This window comes from Tursiops truncatus, chromosome 6 (genome assembly GCF_011762595.2).
Source record: "Tursiops truncatus isolate mTurTru1 chromosome 6, mTurTru1.mat.Y, whole genome shotgun sequence".
NCBI classification, from domain to species: Eukaryota; Metazoa; Chordata; class Mammalia; order Artiodactyla; family Delphinidae; genus Tursiops; species Tursiops truncatus.
This window is the reverse complement of record NC_047039.1, coordinates 3,670,628-3,694,297: the sequence shown is the minus strand read 5'-3', so window position 1 is coordinate 3,694,297 and position 23,670 is coordinate 3,670,628.

Here is a 23,670-nt window from a genome sequence, read left to right as displayed (position 1 = left end):
AGTAGGAGTGGTAAGAGAGGAAATCCTTGCCTTGCTCCTGAGCTTAGGGGAAAAGTGTCCAGGTAACACCATTAGGATTTCCCTGGTGGCACAGTGGTAAAGAATCCACCTGCCAATGCAGGGGACGTGGGTTCAAGCCCTAATCCAGGAAGATCCCACATGCCATGGAGCAGCTAAGCCCGTGAGCCACGACTACTGAGCCCATGTGCCACAACTACTGAAGCACGCACGCCTAGAGCCCGTGCTCTGCAACAAAGACAAGCCACCGCAATGAGAAGCCCGCACACCGCAACAAAGAGTAGCACCTGCTCACCACAACTAGAGAAAGCCTGCACGCAGCAATGAAGACCTAACACAGGCAAAAATAAATAAATAAATTTATTTTAAAAAAAAACACAATGAACTATGATGTGAGGTATAGGTTTTTTGAGATGTTCTTTACCAAAAGTTCCCCAAATGCCAAACTTTTAAATACATATCATTGTGAAAGTATACCATGGATATTAATTGTCTTTGGACTCTATGGTATACATGGCATATAGTATATATGGTAAAATGGTAATATAGAAAGAAAAATACTTTCAAAATATATTTAAATTGTTCCCTGGACAACTTCCCAATATAAAAACAATAAGCTTGTCACTATTTCTTTTCAATGATAAAATAACTGTTTTTACATGATTTTTATATTTTAAGGAGGGTACACTAAAACTAACAGTCAAAGTCACCATTTAGTGCATAACACATACCTTTAAAGTCCTGGGCTGTCACCTATTGAAAATATGGGTTACAAATTAATTTCTAGGTACAAATGCAACTTTTTTTAAAGTGAAGTATAGCTGATTCACAATATTATATTAGTTTCAGGTGTACAACATAGTGACTCAATATTTTATAGATTATACTCCATTTAAAGTTATTACAAAATAATGGCTGAATTTCCCTGTGCTGTACAATATATCTTTAGGAACCAAAAATCTGCATAAGGCATGAGACTAGACTCTAGAACCAGAATGCATTTCTCTTAAGAAATCCCTTTCTTAAAGAGTTAGCACCCTTGGGCTTCCCTGGTGGTGCAGTGGTTAAGAATCCACCTGCCAATGCAGGGGACACAGTTTCGAGTCCTGGTCTGGGAAGATCCCACATGCCGCGGAGCAACTAAGCCTGTGCGACACAACTACTTAGCCTGTGCTCTAGAGCCCGTGAGCCACAATTACTAAGCCCATGTGCCACAACTACTGAGCCCACATGCCTAGAGCCCGTGCTGCGCAACAAAAGAAGCCACTGCAATGAGAAGCCCACACACCGCAAGGAAGAGCAGCCCCCGCTCGCCACAACTAGAGAAAGCCTGCGCACAGCAACAAAGACCCAACACAGCCAAAACATAAAATAATATAATATAATAAAATAATAAATACATATAAAATAATATAATATATAAATATATATAATATATATAAATATATTATATATATATTATATATAATAAAATAAAATAATAAATTTATATATAAAAAAGAATTAGCACCCTATATATATATATATGTGCTATATATATATATAAAAGAATTAGCACCCTATATATATATAATAAATATATATAAAATAATAAAATAAAATAATAAATTTATATATAAAAAAGAATTAGCACCCTTTATTCTCTATAGTGTCACACATGTTCAAGTTATATGAATATCGACTTCCTGCTTGAAGTATACTGGCACTTAATTTGTACTAAACCAGAAGGAACTTAATTTTTTCAGTAGGAAAATTCTTTCTTTTCAAGACTTTTTAATACAAATAAGTACATCAACTAAAGAATAAGAATATAATTTAAATGAGTAAGGAAAAGTAGAATAATCTGAGCTAAGGGCAACTTCTAGACTACAGAGGTACCACAGTGTATTTTCAAAATCTTCAAATCTTTAACCTTTTCACATGAATCAAGCAAATAACTAAAATGTCCTTTCCTGACACATAAATATGATCAGGAATTTGTTAGTCCTTCAGGGTACTGATTTCTTTGGCCTCGTCAAACTTAATTTGGTCCTAATTTTAGTTCTGTGCTTAAATTTAGGACCAAATTAGGTTTAACCCAGGCCAAAGAAATCAATACCCTGAAGAATTAACAAATTCCTGGAGATTAAAATCCCTGGATTAGATGGGAAAACGATAAAAATTCTGCTCATCCAGCCTTGGAAAAAAAGTGAGACACCACGTCTCAAAACGATGAAACATACGATGCTTTATAGCCTGTGCAGTTAAATGGGGAGGAGTGGGAAAGATGGAGAGGTGGCCAGGGGTCGCAGGACAAGGCTGAGGTCTGTGGGCAGAAGCAGAGCTCTCCTGACAGCTGACAGTGGGGACAGAGTTGTCTGTGCTGGAACCAACTCATAACTCACCCAGCCGGCCCTTTGCTCTTCTTTATCTGCTGCGGAAGCATTTCAAGAAAACAGCATCCACCCTTGTTTTTCCTCCAAGATCCATGGCCTGTGACTCCTGTAGCCTCTCTTGGCGGCCAGCACACACCCTAAAGCCTCACCGCTGCTGTGCTGGGTGAGGCTTCCTATCAGGCATTTGGTCTTTAATTTTAAAAGTTTGAACGTGATATTTTCAAAAGGTGAAATGGAGCAAAACGTGACTCGCTAGAAAGAGGGTTACACGGATCCTTCAAAGTGAACATAGGTAGAAATTAGAACATTAAGTCTTTGAGCGCTTCACAACATTCAGAGCAAATAAAACTTTAAGAGGCACAAGTCTCTGCCTATCACACATACATTGAATAAAGAACTGAAGAATCATTCTTATGTTTAAACATCAGATCTCTGAAAGGTTTTCATGGACTCTAATCAATTCCGGAATGGTACTTATCTGTGAAAAAGAGAATGAGTCTCCTTTTGAAGCAAAATACATAAACAGAACAAAAAGATTCCTTTATGCTGTTGTTTCCCTGATGGCTTTTACACAGCCCAAAGACTCTTTATAAGAGAAACACCCAACTCTGGATTCCGCTTTATTGTGTTCCTGCACTAAGGGATTCTGCCTGCATCTTTGCTTCTTTAGACCTGGGTAACATTCTTGGTTGAATCTCTTTTGTTTCTAAACACATTGCCACCCCCTGCTTAGCTGTATTCTGGGTGTATTCTATTTGATTGTAAGCCATTTCTCAGCTTGACTGGTGCAAATTTCCCAAGTTCAACAGGCAGAAAGGCCAAGGCAGCAACATTTCAGTGGGCGCTCTCATCTTATGAAAAGGTTACTTGTACTCCTGCCAGATTCCAGCCACCACTTTGGACCTACTCCTGGAAGGATATAATTTCTATTTTCTCTATGGATGGAAAATGCCAAGAGTCCAAATTCTCAATGTCACTCCATGTAGAAATCACCATCGGGTTTGGATAAACGTGCAGATCCCAGAGTCCACAGCTGAAGACTCAAGTCCACCGAACTAGAATGGATTCCACAAAACTGAAAGCTGAACAAACTTGAGCAGGAGGTTTGCAAATCATTTGCAGAAGCACTGGGCACTCTCCGAGGAAAGATGTCTCACTTGACAGATGATTTGTAAATGCTTGCTGGTGAGTAAGTGTTAAAATCTCTACTATAACAATTTATCATTCTTATTGGAAATTATTAAACCTATAGGAAAGGTCAGTTTGTCACAAGTATTTTTAAAAACAACTAGTTTTTTAGCTAAACGTTAACTTTTTTGTAATTCTGCAATTCAAATGTATCCTTTATTTAAAACTAAAAGCACATAATGTCTGTGAGCCTAAACAATGCCTCTAGGATTTAATGTATTCAGACCACTGTGTACAGAACAATCGTCCACAATAACATAAAAATAATGAGCATGAAGGGAAGAAATGCACAGGATATTTTTAGATGCCTTCAAAGAACACGAACTGCTTTACAAGGACAAAGAAAATCTAAATTCTAATCTGAGTGTGAATCTTTTTTTTTTTTTTTTTTTTTGTGGTCATAAATGATTGCTCTTTGGAAGAACTGAGAAAAAAATGGGATAAAACTTCTGGGTGAGAAAACAGATTTTTTTTGTCCTAGAGAAGCAACTTGAAATTTGGGACATTTTCTGTTCTTGGTCTTATAATACATTCACACATTATCTCTTTCCAAAGCATGGTTCGTTATACCTGCAAAAAGCAAAGTTGCACTAAAGTATTTTTCTTCTCATAGTAGACAACCTCCTCGGAAGCAAATACCTTGTCACTGGTTTAGAAGTAACCCCCCTCTCTCTCCCCATGAGAGTCACTAAAAGCATTTATCAAAGGCTACGTAACCCAACTCTGGAGCATCGCTTGGATTCACAGATGGTTCTGATGTTGTGCTAACCCAAGGGTTGCACGGTAGGAACCAATACTATAGGTCAGCACAATGAACTGTAATGTTCTACCATGTTGCTCACTTAATGAACTTTCACTTAATTGAGTGACTGGATTTATCCATGTTCTCCAGTCTTCTCCCAAAACTTACTGATTGTTGTGGACAACCTGTTGAATCATGTGAAAAGAAGACTAATCTTTATTCTCCTGAGCCCTCCTGCTTCCATGTGTTGAATTGCATGGTTACCAGGAGTCAGTTTCATCTGTTCCCAAACTTGTTCATGCTTGACTTATTTTACATTGTAATGATATAGATTAATTAAATATTGTGCAAACTGATGAACTAGGCGTGTGAAAAGATAACTGCTTCTAAGAAAACTAATTTAAATGCTTTGGTTAAAGTCACTAAAAATAAAGCAGCCTCATTTGGGGACCAGAAAATGTGAAAGTTGGAAGAACATCATAGAAATGTAAAAGGATTCTGCCCTCAGCCTGCCTGGCTAGTGTTTATATTTCTCCCTCTGCTTTAAGGAAATGGAAGCTAGAAATGGAGGACACTGTGTGTGGTCTACACAGGAAAATTTAGCAATACAGTCAGTTAACTCATACCCAGAGAAAAAGCCTTACCCGCACATGAAAGGATTGCTGAATTCATATGCTCTAATGTAACATAAAATGTTTGGCATAAACATCATGGTGTATTATTCTAAGGATTTCACAATACAGGTCAACCATTTGTTTATGCTTTGCCACTTTACCTGTCTTTTCTAACTAATTGACCAGCTACCAACTTTGATTATGTCAGATGAGAATTCTACTATAATCACATCATCAAGAACAACAAACTCCTCTCTAGAGCTGAGATTGCGAACTAGCAGCCTGCAGGACAAATGCAGCTTATATGGGTGTGGAATTTGGCCAGTCAAATTCCCGAGGAAAAATAAAAGTTGGACATTTCACGTAAAAATTCCAATCTCCATCTCCTCTTGAAAAATTAGATCAGGTACCACTGGACTTGACTGTGGCAATAACAGCTCCTGCTGACCAGCAGCTGACCCTTCGGAAAAGGCTACTTACCACCCTCCAGTGAGACCCGTCTTCACTCTCCAACCTGCCAGCCACACTCTCATCCTACTGCCTGGTTTCCATGGGCATCTGCAGTTACTAACTGTGCCCTAAGGCCTTGCTTATGAGAAGTAAGGATTTCTAACTTGCCTAAGCTATTAGGCAAGAAAAAGCACCTCCTTCCCAGCTCTACAAGCTCATGCAATACATTTTTCTCAAGCACCTATTCAACAGTATGAAGAAATCCAAAAACACATATTCACAAATGTAGAAGACAGCATCTGTCCTTTCAGGAGCTTAAAATATGATTAAAACAAACAAGCAAAGAAAAAAGGAACACATATGATACATAAACACATGCTGGACAGTTATGTTTCCAACTACTGAAAATTTATAGACTGAAGCAATTGAATACTGAATTCTATTCTTCCCTACTACACCAACTATACTAAAGATTATCATACCAAGTGAAGTAATCCAGACAAATACCACATGATACCACTTACATGTGGAATCTAAAAAAAGGATACAAATGAATTTATTTACAAAACAGAAATAGACCCACAGACATGGAAAACAGACTTATGGTTACCAAAGGGGATAGTGGGGGAGGGATAAATTAGGAGGTTGGAATTAACACATATACACTACTATGTATAAAATAGATAACCAACAAGGATCTACTGTATAGCACAGGGAACTATACTCAATATTTTGTAATAACACATAAGGGAAAAGAATCTGAAAAAGAATACATATATATATAACTGAATCAATTTGCTGTACTGTACATCTGAAACATAACATTGTAAATCAACTATACTCCAATTGAAAAAAGCCCCATGAAGAAACCATATAATAAATTACTTTTAAAATGCCCACAGCCCCACTACATAATAATGTTAAACAAATTTATTAACATAAAATAGTAAAGAGATCAGTGATATTTGCTAATTTTTCAAAATAATTAAAAAGCAGTGTCTGAGATTGGAGAGGGGAAGTCAATTTGTATTGGGAGTAGACAGCGTGATGTACTTTATGTATAGCAAAAATTTTCACATAGCCAGAATGAGACATGGGTTCTGTTCAATATTTTGGGAAATCTGTGTGAAAAGGTAGCAAAGACAGATGATGACAGGCTTTGAAGTTTAGACTAAAGGATTTAGATTGTATCTTGTGTATGACAGGGAATGACTGAAGGTTTTAGAAGCACAGTGATAACAGGAACACAGGTATTTAGAGAAATAGATCTGTGGACTGCATGTAGTATTCCTCTAATTGGGCAAACAATTTAAGTAGGGAGATTAATTAAAAGGCACTTAAAGGAGTGCCTGAATGACAACAAGGCCTGTGAGAGAAACATTTTTGTTGTTGTTTTAATTATGTGAGAGGCACCTGAACGTAAAATTGACAGAATTCTGTGACACTGGGTATAGGTAATGAAGGAGAAAACATCACAAAAATAATTAACAGTCATAAGGTTTCAGAGGTTTTAAACTAGTTTCATTCTGGACAAAAGGGACTTGAAAAGAGAATTACTTTGATGGAAAGACAAGGATGAATTCAGTTTTGAGGAATGAGGTCCCGTTAAACATAAAATGTTAACAGAAGCTTCCAGCAAAGGGTCACTGCCATCAGTAACCACATCATCATGACTAACTATTTCAAACATCCGTGGAGTGGTGTTTTTCCTGTTCTAACTTTGGGGCAAAATGTAACTTACATTAAAGATATTGCAGCCTCATCCGATAAAAGCTCCCTTTATGAAAGTGTGAAAGCAGAGCTTCCTATTTCGCTACTTTCTTTACTGCTTACTGAAGAGAAATCCATATAACGGTATGTTTTATAAACACCAAGGGGTTTAATTTCTACCTCACTGGCAAGCCAAATGATGCCTTGTTGTCGGATGTGTCACATTTCTTGGTCATGATGAACAGTGGAGTTCTCCACATGCATTGACAGGAGACCCAATTTTCTCAAGGCAAAATTTCCTTGAGATAATAATTTCAATGTGTGTTTTTTTCTTAAAGAAACAGCCTACTTTATCTGGAATGACCATCATGATTTTAGACACGATTACAGCAATATTATAAGAAGTATAGATGTGAATAATGATCATTCCTTTTCCCATCTTCCTAATTCTCACTTGCCATTATATGATGGTTTAGTCAGGCTTCAGAATTTCAAAAACCTGGAGTAGAAATTGCTCTCTGGCACCTTTTAGCTATGCCATTGTGGCCAAAACACTTCTCAAAACTCAGTTTTGTAAAATGGAAATAATAATAACCTCATGGATGACTATGAGTGAGCAATAAGACAATGCATATAAAGGTCTTCATATAATGTCAGAGATGAAAAAGCCATCAATAAATGTTAACCTGTGCTGTTGCAGTAACTATTATTTTTGTCATCCTACGTCATAACCAGAATCAACCAGAATCAGTATAAGAGTGAATAGAAATCTAAGAACTTGCTATTTACAGCTACGCCCACATTAGATACCAGATTCCTTGCAGTCCAGGATTATCTTTTTTATTTCAACTTCCAGCAAAATGCTTGGCACACAACCAGGTCTCTCCAAATGAATATTCAAATGACCGGATGAATAAGCACCTACAAGCTAAGATCAGGACAAAGGAAGACTCACCTTATACTACAAGAAACATTTTAAGATTTCTGTTCATTAGCATAACAAGATATTTTAATAAGATCTTATTTCCATACAATGGCTGGGAAATAGAAAATGTCTAGATAACTGGATGTTCCATCATGGACTTTTGAGACATTCCACCTATAACATGCATGACTGTGTATATAAACATATATATAATCCTTACAGTATATGCCCATATAGTGTGATAGAATAAATTCTGATATTTACTTAAGAGTCTTATTTACTTGAGATGTTTATTTACTTAAGATTCTTATTCTAAGTGAACTGAGAAGCCATATCCTATTTTACCAGGGGAGTGACATGAAGAGTCAGCTTTGCAAGGATCCCTTTAGCTACCCCGTGGAGGATGCGTTGTGGGCAGCCCAAGTAGAAGGAGTGAGACTAGTTAGAAGATGGGATTCGGTGGTCCGAGAAAGAAAACAAGGTGAAAGGAGTTGGTGGTTAGGACTAGGGTATTCAGTTAAGATAAACAGATGGGATATACTTTGAAAGTTGAAGGACTGAAAAGGACCAGTGGTGCAGACGGGAGATAGAGCAGGAGGGTGGGGAGGGGGGGGGATGAAGGCAAGAGTAACCGAGGGAGATGTCAGGGTTTGAGCCAAGCAGCAGTGAGGATGGGGGTGCCATTTACTGCAGAGCACAGGGGTGTGGGGGAATCTAGACTCCCCTTTACTCTGGTTGATCACTCATGATCCCCTCAGCCCTAACATTCTAATTTTTCCCTCACAGAGAAAAGCTGTCTTCTGGATACTGTAGATTCCTTTCACTTGGTAAAAGCATTGTCTCTCTTTCTTTCTTTTCAATTTTTTGTTTTACTCCATCTTGTCTCCTCCACTCCTAGTTAGAGAACCAATGGTTCAGAAGAATGTAAGAGAGAGACAGCGACTTGACATAAATTCCTCTCTCTCGGGGAAAGGTCATGGAGCCCATGAAGGAAGAGGAACAAACTACCTTGTAAAACTCGTCATTAAACTCAGTTTACTTGGTGCCCTGCACTATTTATGACAAGTCACTAAAATGTCAGTCGATTCCTCCATGAAATGAGCCACTCTGTTTTACAGTGAAGCTTTTCCTGAAAGCGTTTCAGTGAATAATGGATATAGGATGCATAAAAACTTTATTTTCTCAGTACATGGAGCATTTATTTAAAAAAAACCATGGATTATGCAAATGTCAGGTAAGCGAGGATCGTTTTCAAACAATCTCTCTCAGATTGATTTTAAAGCACTTCTCCATAAAAGCAGTAGGCAGGAAGCACTGCGTTCCTTTCTCGGGCAGCAACTCTGGGGTGCCCGTTATTGGATGATGGAGGTGCTGAGCTAATGAACCTCAGAATCACCTCTTGGACCAGACTAGCTGACTGAAACACATGCTTCACCTGTACACTTCCAAATAATACCTTCACAGCAAACCTTTCCTTAATAGTGTCAAGGAAAAATAATAGACACGCCTCACAATAAATTGTTGAAGACATATCTGGTAGGCAAATGACCTCAGCTGACCTCACTTAAAAAAAAATACATGAAGTATAAAAAAAAAGCAAAACAAAATAAAAGGAAAGGAAAAAACCCTCTGTGATGCATGTCTAGAATATTAAAACACTGAGGAATTGTTGAAGTGTCCCTTCAGGAGACCCGTTTGGCTACTGGAGCAGAATTTTAGGCACCGAATGCTTAGGTAAGTTATGATATACGAAATGCTTGACAGGTACAGTCTCCAGTCCAGAAAGCTGCTCCTGGACGAGACAGGTATCAGCACACAGTGGATAATAAAAGGCCCAAATCACTTTCCACGTGTCAGTTGAACGGACCCAGCAAAAGAAGTCCAGTCTCATTTCAGCCCACACTTTCAGGACTTGATCAGTTACCCTGATACAACCATACACTGAATCTTATTATTACATTAGCTCCCTGGTGAAGACATACCAATTTTTATCTGACCTGAAAGAGGAGGGTTTCATGTCACCTGGGACCTCATTAGAAGAAATACATTTTGCGATTAAAACTGCTAAATTCATTACAGGCATAAATCCTAACTCAGAGGGAAAAGCTAAAAGCTTGGGAATCAGATCACATTATGGCACTGAGCTATTCACACCCAAACCTAGAAATCACACAAATTATTAACATACACACAGTACTATATATAAAATAGACAACCAACAAGGACCTACTGTACAGCACAGGGAAATCTGCTCAATATTCTGCAATAACCTATATGGGAAAATAATCTGAAAAAGAAGGAATATATGTATAATTGAATCACTTTGCTATGCACCTGAAACTAACACATTGTAAATCAACTATACTCCAATAGAATTTTTAAAAAAGAAAACGGGGAGACCTTCAAGATAGTGGAGGAGTAAGATGTGGAAATCAGCTTCCTCCCCACAAATACATCAGAAATACATCTACACGTGGAACAGCTCCTACAGAACACCTACTGAACGCTGGCAGAAGACCTCAGACCTCCCAAAAGGCAAGAAACACCCCCATGTACCTGGGTAGGGCGAAAGAAAAAAGAATAAACAGAGACAAAAGAATAGTATGGGACCCGCCCCTCTGGAAGGGAGCTGTGAAGGAGGAAAAGTTCCACACACAAGGAAGCCCCTTCACTGGCGGAGACTGCGGGTGGCAGAGGGGGAAGCTTCAGAGCCAGAGAGGAGAGCACAGCAACAGGGGTGCAGAGGGCAAAGTGGAGAGGTTCCCGCACAGAGGATCAGTGCCAACCGGCACTCAGCAGCCCGAGAGGCTTGTCTGCTCCCCCGCCGTGGCGGGCGGGGCTGGGAGTTGAGGCTCGGGCTTCGGCCGGAGCGCAGGGAGAGGACTGGGGTTGGCGGCGTGAACATAGCCTGCACGGGGTTAGTGCGCCACGTCTAGCCAGGAGGGAGTCCGGGGAAAAGTCTGGACCTGCTGAAGAGGCAAGAGACTTTTTCTTCCCTCTTTGTTTCCTGGTGCGCGAGGAGAGGGGATTAAGAGCGCTGCTTAAAGGAGCTCCAGAGACGGGCGCAAGCCGCGGCTAAAAGCACGGACCCCAGAGACGGGCACGAGACGCTAAGGCTGCTGCTGTCGCCACCAAGAAGCCTGTGTGCGAGCACAGGTCACTATCCATAACCCCCTTCCGGGGAGCCTGTGCAGCCCGCCACTGCCAGGGTCCCGGGATCCAGGGACAACTTCCCCGGGAGAACGCACGGCGCGCCTCAGGCTGGTGCAACGTCACGCCGGCCTCTGCCGCCGCAGGCTCGCCCCGCACTCCGTGCCCCTCCCTCCCCCCGGCCTGAGTGAGCCAGAGCCCCCGAATCAGTGGCTCCTTTAACCCCATCCTGTCTGAGCGACGAACAGATGCCCTCCGGCGACCTACATGCAGAGGCAGGGCCAAATCCAAAGCTGAACCCCAGGAGCTGTGCGAACAAAGAAGAGAAAGGGAAATCTCTCCCAGCAGCCTCAGGAGCAGCGGATTAAAGCTCCACAATCAACGTGATGTACCCTGCATCTGTGGAATACCTGAATACACAATGAATCATCCCAAAATTAAGGTGGTGGACTTTGGGAACAACTGTAGACTTGGGGTTTGCTTTCTGCATCTGATTTGTTTCTGGTTTTATGTTTATCTTAGCTTACTATTTAGACCTTATTATCACTGGTAGATTTATTTACGGATTTGGATGTGCCTTTCCTTTCTTTTTTCAATGTATATTTTTTCCTTTTTCTCTTTTTGTGAGGGTGTATGTGTATGCTGCTTTGTGTGATTTTGTCTGTATAGCTTTGCTTTTACCATTTGTCCTAGGGTTCTGTCTGTCCGTTCTTGTTTTTGTCTTTTTCAGTATAGTTTTTAGCTCTTGTTATCATTGCTGGATTTGTTTATTGGTTTGGTTGCTTTCCTCTTTCTTTCTTTTTTTTTTTTTAGTGCTTTTTAAATTTTAGTAATTTTTAAAATTTTCATTATTATATTTTGTTGTTTTCTTTCTTTTTTTTCTCCCTTTTCTTCTGAGCCATGTGGCTAACAGGGTCTTGGTGCTCCAGCCAGGTGTCAGGCCTAAGCATCTTACATGGAAGAGCCAAGTTCAGAACACTGGTCCACCAGAGACTTCCCAGCCCCACATAATATCAAATAGTGAAAGCTCTCAATGCTATGACCCAGCTCCACTCAACGACCACCAAGCTACAGTGCTGGACACCCTATGCCAAACAACTAGGAAGACAGGAACACAACCACACACATTAGCAGAGAGGCTGCCTAAAATCATAATAAGGTCACAGACACCCCAAAACACAGCACTGGATGCAGTCCTGCCCACCAGAAACACAGATCCAGCCTCATCCACCAGAACACAGGCACCATTCCCCTCCACCAGGAAGCCCACACAACCCACTGAACCAACCTTAGCCACTGGGGGCAGACACAAAAAACAATGGGAACTACGAACCTGCAGCCTGCAAAAAGTAGACCCCAAACACAGTAACTTAAGCAAAATGAGAAGACAGAGAAACACACAGCAGATGAAGGAGCAAGGAAAAAACCCACCAGACCTAACAAATGAAAAGGAAATAGGCAGTCTACCTGAAAAAGAATTCAAAGTACTGATAGTAAAGATGATCCAAAATATTGGAAATAGAATGGAGAAAATACAAGAAACGTTTAACAAGGACCTAGAAGAACTAAAGAGCAAACAAACAATGATGAACAACACAATAAATGAAATGAAAAACTCTCTAGAAGGGATGAATAGCAGAATAACTGAGGCAGAAGAACGGATAAGTGGCCTGGAAGATAAAATAGTGGAAATAACCACCACAGAGCAGAATAAAGAAAACACAATGAAAATAATTTAGGACCATCTCAGAGACCTCTGGGACAACATTAAACACCCCAACATTCAAATTATAGGGGTCCCAAAAGAAGAAGAGAAAATGAAAGGGACTGTGAAAATATTTGAAGAGATTATAGTTGAAAACTTCCCTAATATGTGAAATGAAATAATCAATCAAGTCCAGGAAGCAGAGAGAGTCCCATACAGGATAAATCCAAAGAGAAACAGACCGAGACATATTAATCAAACTATCAAAAATTAAATACAAAGAAAAAATATTAAAAGCAGCAAGGGAAACACAACAAATAACATACAAGGGAATCCCCATAAGGTTAACCGCTGATATTTCAGCAGAAACTCTGCAAGCCACAAGGGAGTGGCAGGACATATTTAAAGTGATGAAAGGGAAAAACCTACAACCAAGATTACTCTACCCAGCAAGGATCTCATTCAGATTTGAAGGAGAAATTAAAACCTTTACAGACAAGCAAAAGCTAAGAGAATTCAGCACCATCAAACCAGCTTTACAACAAATGCTAAAGGAACTTCTCTAGGCAGGAAACATAAGACAAGGAAAAGACGTACAAGAACAAACCCAAACTATTAAGAAAATGTTAATAGGGACATACATATCGATAACTATCTTAAATGTAAATGGATTAAGTGCTCCAACCGAAAGACACAGACTGGCTGAATGGATACAAAAACAAGACCCGTGTATATGCTGTCAACAAGAGACCCACTTCAGACCTAGGGACACATACAGACGGAAAGTGAGGGGATGGAAAAAGATATTCCATGCAAATGGAAATCAAAAGAAAGCTGGAGAAGCAATACTCATATCAGATAAAACAGACTTTAAAATAAAGGATGTTACAAGAGACAAGGAAGGACACTACATAATGATGCAAGAAGAAGATATAACGATTGTAAATATTTATGCACCCAACATAGGAGCACCACAATATATAAGGCAAATGCTAACAGCCCTAAAAGGGGAAATCAACAGGAACACAATCACAGTAGGGGACTTTAACACACCACTTTTACCAATGGACAGATCATTCAAAATAAAAATAAATAAGGAAACACAAGCTTTAAATGACACATTAAAAAAGATGAACTTAAGTGATATTTATAGGACATTCCATCCAAAAACAACAGAATACACTTTCTTCTCAAGTGCTCATGGAACATTCTCCAGGATAGATCATATCTTGGGTCACAAATCAAGCCTTGCTAAATTTAAGAAAATTGAATTCATATCAAGTATCTTTTCTGACAACAATGCTATGAGACTAGATATCAGTTACAGGAGAAAAAGTGTAAAAAATACAAACACATGGAGGCTAAAAAAATACTACTAAATAATGAAGAAATCACTGAACAAATCAAAGAGGAAATCAAAAAATACCTAGAAAAAACTGACACTGAAAACATGATGACCCAAAACCTATGAGATGCAGAAAAAGCAGTTCTAAGAGGGAACTTGAGAGCAGTACAATCCTACCTCAAGAAACAAGAAACATCTCAAATAAGCAACCTAACCTTACACCTGAAGCAATTAGACAAAGAAGAACAAAGAAAACCCAAAGTTAGCAGAAGGAAAGAAATCATAAAAATCAGATCAGAAATAAATGAAAAAGAAAGGAAGGAAAAAATAGCAAAGATCAATAAAAATAAAAGCTGGTTCTTTGAGAAGATAAACAAAATTGATAAACCATTAGCCAGACTCGTCAAGAAAAAAGGGGAGAAGACCCAAATCAATAGAATTAGAAATGAAAAAGGAGAAGTAACAACTGACACTGCAGAAATACAAGGGATCATGAGAGATTACTATAAGCAACTATATGCCAATAAAATGGACAACCTAGAAGAAATGGACAAATTCTGAGATAAGCAAAACCTTCCCTGACTGAACCAGGAAGAAGTAGAAAATATAATCAGACCAATCAGAAGCACTGAAATTGACACTGTGATTAAATATCTTCCAACAAACAAAAGCTCAGGACCAGATGGCTTCACAGGCGACTTCTTTCAAACATTTAGAGAAGAGCTGACACCTATCCTTCTCAAACTCTTCCAAAATATAGCAGAGGGAGGAACACTCCCAAACTCATTCTATGATGCAACCATCACCCTGATACCAAAACCAGACAGAGATGTCACAAAGAAAGAAAACTACAGGCCAGTATCACTGATGAACAAAGATGCAAAAATCCTCAACAAAATACTAGCAAAGAGAATCCAACAGCACATTAAAATGAGCATACACCACGATCAAGTGGGGTTTATCCCAGGAATGCAAGAATTCTTCAATATATGCAAATCAATCAATGTGATAAACCATATTAACAAACTGAAGGAGAAAAACCATATGATCATCACAATAGATGCAGAAAAGCTTTCAACAAATTTCAACACCCTTTTACGATAAAAACCCTCCAGAAAGTAGACATAGATGGAACTTACCACAACATAATAAAGGCCATATATGACACACCCACAGCCAACATCATTCTCAATGGTGAAAAACTGAAACCATTTCCTCTAAGGTCAGGAACAAGCAAGGTTGCCCACTCTCACCATTATTATTCCACATAGTTTTGGAAGTTTTAGCCACAGCAATCACAAAAGAAAAAAAATTAAAAGGAATCCAAATTGGAAAAAAGAAGTAAAGCTAGCTGTTACTGTTTGCAGCTGACATGATACTATACATAGAGAATCCTAAAGACTCTACCAGAAAACTACTACAACTAATCAATGAATTTGGTAAAGTAGCAGGATACAAAATTAATGCACAGAAATCTCTCCCATTCCTATACACTAATGATGAAAAATCTGAAAGAGAAATTAAGGAAACACTGCCATTTACCACTGCAACAAAAAGAATAAAATATCTAGAAATAAACCTACCTAAGGAGACAAAAGACCTGTAGGCCAAAAACTATAAGACGCTGATGAAAGAAATTAAAGATGATACAAACAGATGGAGAGATATACCATGTTCTTGGTTGGAAGAATCAACATTGTGAAAATAACTATACTACCCAAAGGAATCTACAGATTCAAAGAAGTCCCTATCAAACTACCAATGGCATTTTCCACAGAACTAGAACAAAAAAATTCACAATTTGTATGGAAACACAAAAGACTCCAAATAGCCAAAGCAATTTTGAGAAAAATGGAGCTGGAGGAATAAGACTCCTGGACTTCAGACTATACTACAAAGCTACAGTAATCAAGACAGTATGGTACTGACACAAAAACAGAAATACAGGTCAATGGAACAGGTAGAAATCCCAGAGATAAACCCACGCACATATGGTCACCTTACCTTTGATAAAGGAGGCAAGAATATACAATGGAGAAAAGACAGCCTCTTCTATAAGTGGTGCTAGGAAAACTGGACAGCTACATGTAAAGAATGAAATTAGAACACTCTCTAACACCATACACAAAAATAAACACAAAATGGATTAAAGACCTAAAGGTAAGGCCAGACACTATCAAACTCTTAGAGGAAAACATAGGCAGAACACTCTATGACATAAATCACAGCAAGATCCTTTTTGACCCACCTCCTAGAGAAATGCAAAGAAAAACAAAAATAAACAAATGGGACCTAATGAAACTTAAAAGCTTTTGCACAGCAAAGGAAACCATAAACAAGACGAAAAAACAACCCACAGAATGGGAGAAAATATTTGCAAATGATGCAATTGACAAAGGATTAATCTCCAAAATTTACAAGCAGCTCATGCAGCTCAGTATCAAAAACACAAACAATCCAATCCAAAAATGGACAGAAGACCTAAATAGACATTTCTCCAAAGAAGATATACAGATTGCCAACAAACACATGAAAGGATGCTCAACATCACTAATCATTAGAGAAATGCAAATCAACACTGCAGTGAGGGATCACCTCATACCAGTCAGAATGGCCATCACCCAAAAATCTACAAACAATAAATGCTGGAAAGGGTGTGGAGAAAAGGGAACCCTCTTGCACTGTTGGTGGGGATGTAAATTGATACAGCCACTATGGTGAACAGTATAGAGGTTCCTTAAAAAACTAAAAATAGAACTACGATACGACCCAGCAATCCCACTACTGGGCATATACCCTGAGAAAACCATAATTCAAAAAGAGTCATGTACCACAATGTTCACTTCAGCTCTTTACAATAGCCAGGACATGGAAGCAACCTAAGTGTCCATCAACAGATCAATGGATAAAGAAGATGTGACACATATATACAGTGGAATATTTCTCAGGCGTACAAAGAAACGAAACTGAGTTATTTGTAGTGATGTGGATGGACCTAGCATCTGTCATACAGAGTGAAGTAAGTCAGAAAGAGAAAAACAAATACCGTATGCTAACACATATATATGGAACCTAAAAAAAAAAAAAAAAAAGGTTCTGAAGAACCTAGGGGCAGGACAAGAATAAAGACGCACATGTAGAGAATGGACTTGAGGACACGGGGAGGGGGAAGGGTAAGCTGGGATGAAGTGAGAGAGTGGCATGGACATATGTACACTACCAAATGTAAAATAGATAGCTAGTGGGAAGCAGCCGCAGAGCAAGGGAGATCAGGTCAGTGCTTTCTGACCACCTAGAGGGGTGGGATAGGGAGGGTAGGAGGGAGACGCAAGAGGGAGGAGATATGGGGGTATATGTATATGTATAACTGATTCACTTGTTATACAGCAGAAACTAACACACCATTGTAAAGCAATTATACTCCAATAAAGATGTTTAAAAAAAAAAGAAAAGAATGGAGGCTTTGTGGATGTGACATCATAAAGTGGCACCACAGTAAACAGCAAAAAAGCCTTAGAACAGCTGAATCAAGTTTCAGGGGATAGGGGATGTGCATCTATCATGAAACTGCATTTCCCTGAGAATGATTTATAAGATCCTTTCATTCCAAAACCTAAATGAAACTCTGCTTAAGAGAAAAATCAGGTTAGTAACATGTGTGTCAGTAGAGTGATTTTTTCCTAGCTTACCATCTACTGGCTCATGTTAATTTTATACTGTTTCGTAGGTTATTTCTTCACTAACTCTCAAAACTTTTAAGTCACTATGTCACACTACTACACCTTATTAAATTTCAAGAGGAGAAACAAGAAGGTCCCTCCGTCGGTGTTTTATCCTTCTTCCTTGCAAATCCTTTACTTCTCATTGCACTTATTAGCAAAATATTTTGATATCTTACTCTAATTCAGAAATCCCTCTGATGCCCTCCCTCTTCCTCCACCTTTTCTTTCTCAGCATCCCAAGACTTTACCCAGACATGCCAACCCTGGAAATCGTCCAAAAGTGAGCATCAATGTGATTAAGTGCTTGGGAAATAGGATGTGTAAAGAAAGATGAAAGGCACTGTTTTAGATAAAATAGAAAGCTGCTATCAGAATATACTCAGGAGCAGTTCTCCAGAGCAAGGTCTTGAATTTCAATGACAGTTACTTAGGTTTACTTCAAAAAGAAAATGTAAGTGAAAATTCTAACAGCCCATCCTCCAGAATTCACTTGTCTGCCATGTTCAACTTTGCCCACACCCTTTATCACATCGCTGTATCACACCTTCCTCGGGCTACCTGTCACACGCACAGACCCCTGGACGCTTCCGTTTTCGGTATTACCGTCCCAGAGACATCTGTGTAGTCAAGGATTTACCCTCTAGAACAGTGGTTCTCAATCGGAGGTGATTTTGCCATGTCTGGGGATAATTTTAGTTGCCATTACCAGTAGAGGGGATGCTAGTGGCATCCAGGGAGGAGAGGCCAAGAATGCTGCTAAACTTGCTACGAAGTGTAGAAGAGTCCCAACAACACAGAGGCACCCAGTCCAAAGTGTCGGTAGTGCTCTGCTCCACGGGACTTGGCAGGAGATGGAAGTCCTGGCTGTGTCCTAGGTCACCCAAGCAAGCTTCAGCTCTCAAGATGGGAACGTTTACCTGCCTCCTGATGGCGGTGGAAATGGGGATGCCTGGATGGGGGCTTATCAGTCACTGAGACTGGTCCACCCAGGCCGCCCTCACACCGTTCTCTATGTAACAGCTCCTCTCGGACAGGTGAGCACCCACCTGTGAACACAAAGGGATGTTGGAAACCAACATGTTCTGTGGATTCATTATAAGGTCACCTTGCTCCTGATAACCAAAAGTCGAGTTAAAATACAAACTGAAAGCATTAATACTATTACAGCTCTTTTCAATTTATGAAGTATTTTCTCACATATTATATGATCTATTTTATCACAGATTTAGATGGAAATATAAGCAATAATTTCCCTTATATACTTAAAATCATTGATTTTTCTACCATTTAAAATACCATATGATATCACTTATATGTGGAACCTAAAGTAAGACACAAATAAACTTCTCTGCAAAACAGAAACAGACTCACAGACTTAGAGAACAGACTTGTGGTTTCCAAGTGGGGTGAGGGGTGAGGGAGGGAAGGATTGGGAGTGTGGGATTAGCAGATGCAAAGTATTATGTACAGGATGGATAAACAACAAGGTCCTACTGTATAGCACAGGGAACTATATTTAATATCCTGGGATAAACCATAATGGAAAAGAATATGAAAAAGAATGTGTATATATATATATATATATATATATATATGTATAACTGAGTCACGTGGTTGTACAGCAGAAATTAACACTACATTGTAAATCAACTATACTTCAATAAGGTTAAAATAAAATGAGAATAAAAAATAAAATAAAATAACATAAGTAAATGTTTCTCTGCTGTGAGAATTAACCAAATTAATCAAACCCAAGGAAGGGGCCGTGAGAACCTCCAACTGGTAACCAGTTGGTCAGAAGCGCAGGTGACAACCTGGACTTGTGGCTGGCATCTGAAAAGGGGGCAGTCTTGTGGGACTGAGACCTTACTCTGTGTGAACTGAGGCCGCTCCAGGTAGACAGACGGCGTTAGAATTGAATCACATTTGTAGGATACCCAGTCGGTGTCTGCCGAGTAGCAGAGAATTGCTTGGTGTTGGAGAAAAAACACACATCAGAACTATCAACTCACCACTTGCCTAAAAGCTCTCTGATAACAGGGGCTTTTATTCCCTGGCATCTCCTGCAGGCACTTCCCAACCGCTCACTAAACTTGCACAGAAACGCAGAAAACCTGTAGGTCCAGGACAGGTGCGGTGTGGAGACACAACAGCCCTGAGGCAGAGTCCGCCACCCCTGGAGAGGGCCTGGGACTCCCTCCCCTCCGTGGTCAGGACACAAGGAAGTACGTCTGTTGAGTGAGCTTCACCTCTTCTTACATAGAACCTCTCACCAGAAAGTAGAATCAAAAAGTTAAATTACTGAAAAGAATGGACCCCAAAGATTCTGTTAGACTGGAAACAAAACCCACTTTCCTGGAACCATAAACACAGTAGACTTCTTTTCCACCTGTTTTAAGATGGCAATAGGATAAAAAATTTCACATGTGAGGTCCCCGTTGCCTTCCTGTCAAAGGTTCTGAATTTAATACAAATCCTTTACTGTTCTGTATTCCACGATTTCCCTTGCATTCTTCCTGGACCCTGCAAGCTTAGAAAGGAACTCTTTTGCCTTCACGAGTTCAAACAAATGACTGGTATTTATAGTTTCTGTCTTTCTGTGAGAATCTCTGCTGATTGCTAACTACACGGCGCCCCTCTGGTGCCTCTCCTGAGGGACAAGCCCTTATATCAGCAAGAAGACGCACAGCAGTAGCCACTCTGGGCTCTGCAGCGCAGATGGCGGGACAAGAATGTGGCTTGATTTGAACAGCACAGCAAAACTTTTGTGCCGAGAAAGCAGAGCCTGCAGCCGCTGAAATAGATTGCCATAGAAACAGATATAAAACTTTAAATAAAAAGTGCTCTAAAGACTCTTTACATGAAAAGGACATTATCTTACGGCTATAAATCTGGAAACATAAAGACTTGAATTCATTTGCTTGATTTAAAGAAAAAATAAAAAACTCGCCCCCTCCAGGGGATTCCTCTACTATCATGATTGGTTTTGTACACCCCACAGAGACCCAAGTCTTAGTTGGAAGAAAACAATATGGCATTTCCTTTAGGACAGAGAAACTGGAGCTTCCAAAAGAAGCCTACCAGGAGCCAGAACATTCTGGAACGCTCCACGATGCAGTCTGAAGGTTAGTTTGTTCGGTTAGGTAATTCCCAAAGGTCACTGTGCCCACTTTAATGTTATGTTTCCATACCAACGTATGGAACACCAACACATAAACCATTTCCATACCAACGTATGGAACACCAACACATAAACCAACACATACCAACACATAAACCATTTTCTGGAAGGAAGGCTGCTGTAGACTGAAAATCATAGGTTGAAACCTAATCCCCAAATGTGATGGTCTTTGGAGGTGGGGCCTTTAGGAGGTGATGAGGTCAGGAGGGTGGAGGACTCAGGAATGGGATTCGTACCCTTATAAACGAGATCCCAGAGAGCTCCCAGCCCCTACTGCCGTGTGAGGATGCAGTGACAACACAGCCACCTGTGAACCAGGAAGCTGGCCTCGCCAGTCTCTGAACTTGCCAGCACCTTGCTTTTAGCCTTCCAGCCTCCAGAACTGTGAGAAACAAATGTCTGTTGTTTAAGTCACCCAGTTTATGGTGTTCTGCTACAGCAGCCTGCACAGACTGAGCAAACATTGGAAGAAAGCTGGCACCTCTAGACCAGAAGCTGAGGATGGGCAACCGGCTCTCCATGGGGAAATCTACACGTCTCCCTTTGCACCTGGGAGTGAACTCCTGGAATCATGTCCTTTGTTTATCAGCTAGGAGCCTATTACCCCATCATGTGCAGTTTCTGACTTGCTAATTTACACAGTCACTTTAGAAAACGTATTAAGTCACAATTTCCCTCCCTGAAACATTTTAAGAAAAGCCAATATAGGTCCTCAAAAGCCTAGGAATAGGAATTGGGAAGCAAATAAATGGGAAGAAGGAAGTAGAAGGGTGGAATCCCTGTAAAAGACAAAAAAGGGGACAATTTGGCATTCTCCGGTAGGAAAAGGTCAAACCCACAAAGATCCGGCTAAATACAAGCCCCTGCAGCTACCGACTAAGATTTCCAGCACCGAGTAGCTCAGGCTAAATTCTGCGGACCACAGTTTCATCCTTAGACACAACCTTTGGCTACTGAACCCATTGTCATCCCCAAGTATCCATATCTGTGATATATGTTTCACACAGCTTTGGAACATGTTTAAATGCCTTAAATCCTTGGATAAGCTCTAGCAAATCTCCCTTGATATCCTCTGATCCTCTGCAGTCTCACTACAGCCATCTTCAGGGACAAGATCAGGTTGAAAACATTTCTTCCTGACACAGGTGTCATTTGGGGGAGCTTTCAAAAGAAAATGTCAGCTCGACAAAGATAAAAGTATATTAATAAAAATAAATTTCACTCCATCCCTCGCTCCACAAATGGTGAGGGCATTATAACCTCATCAGAGGCAGCAAAACCCACACAGAGTTTGTTATAGCCTGATGCACAGTTCTGCCTAAAAGTCCTGATTCACCTTCAAAACTCAATGAAAGACCCACTTGTCCTATCTGAAAAAAAAAAGAAAAAGGTATACGTAAATTATGTTTTGAAAAAATTGTCATATTTAGGCCTCTGTTTTCAAATTTAAACTGTCACGTGGTCTAGCAAAAGCTTTTATCTTAGCGTTTGATTTTAAAATATTGTAACTGAGCAGGACCCTGTGGGGCCCTTCTGGGCACAAAAGCCTGTCCCCCCTCACCCCATTTTCTTATTTGTAGGAAACAGGCTTCATTCACCCTCCTTGACCTTTCCTGAGTTCCAAAGGGCAGATTCAAACGGCTGCTAATCAGAGAAGGGAGGGGATGCAGAGACAAGGGAGGAGCAGTCAGAAACAATAGTGCAGCCTTGGGGCAGCGTCCTGGTGCCCCCTCAAGGGATACACAGAACAGTATCTGCGAGTTCTTCTGCAGGGACTAAGGCTTCCCACCCACCAACCAGGTAGAGGATGGTAACTTCAGGTTAAGTACAAGATTCCTGGAGCATCACCCTGTTACCTCACCACCAACCAATCAGAAAAAAGTCACACACACTGCAGCCCTCATCCCAAATTTTGCCTATAAAAAGTCTTCGAAAACCATGGGGGAGTTCAGGGTTTTTGAGCACAAACCACCCATTCTCCTTGCTTGGCCCTGCAGTAAACCTTTCTCTGCTCCAAGCTCCAACATTTAGGTTTATTTGGCCTTGCTACATGAACTTTTGTCTGGTAACAGTATCAAGATATTTTAAAAACTGTTTTAGTAATATATGACAAAACAATGTTTCCCGATAAGTCCCTAGAGAGCAATTAAAGAATACATGACAACTACCATTTTGGAAGGTACTGAAGGGCACGACAGGTAGGAAGATTGACGTGTCAGATAGTCCTTTCTTCCAATGATATCCAACACTCCTGTCGACCCACGAGTCCCTGCCTTTCCTCAGAGATCTGTAAACATAAAGTCATTCTGATTCCATAAGGTTTTCTCTCATCAACCTCAAAGACATGAGGAACTTTCTTTCTTCAAGACCCACTTCGGTATTTCTGCACAATACACGGACCCTTAGATTTTATTAATTTGCTTGTATGTTAAGAGTTCTTTTTCTAACGTTATGTCATTTTCCGATTTCTCTTTAATCCCAACTTTTACTTCCAACTGTATACATTTGTAATTGTTTGCATCCAGAGAACACCTCAACATTTGCT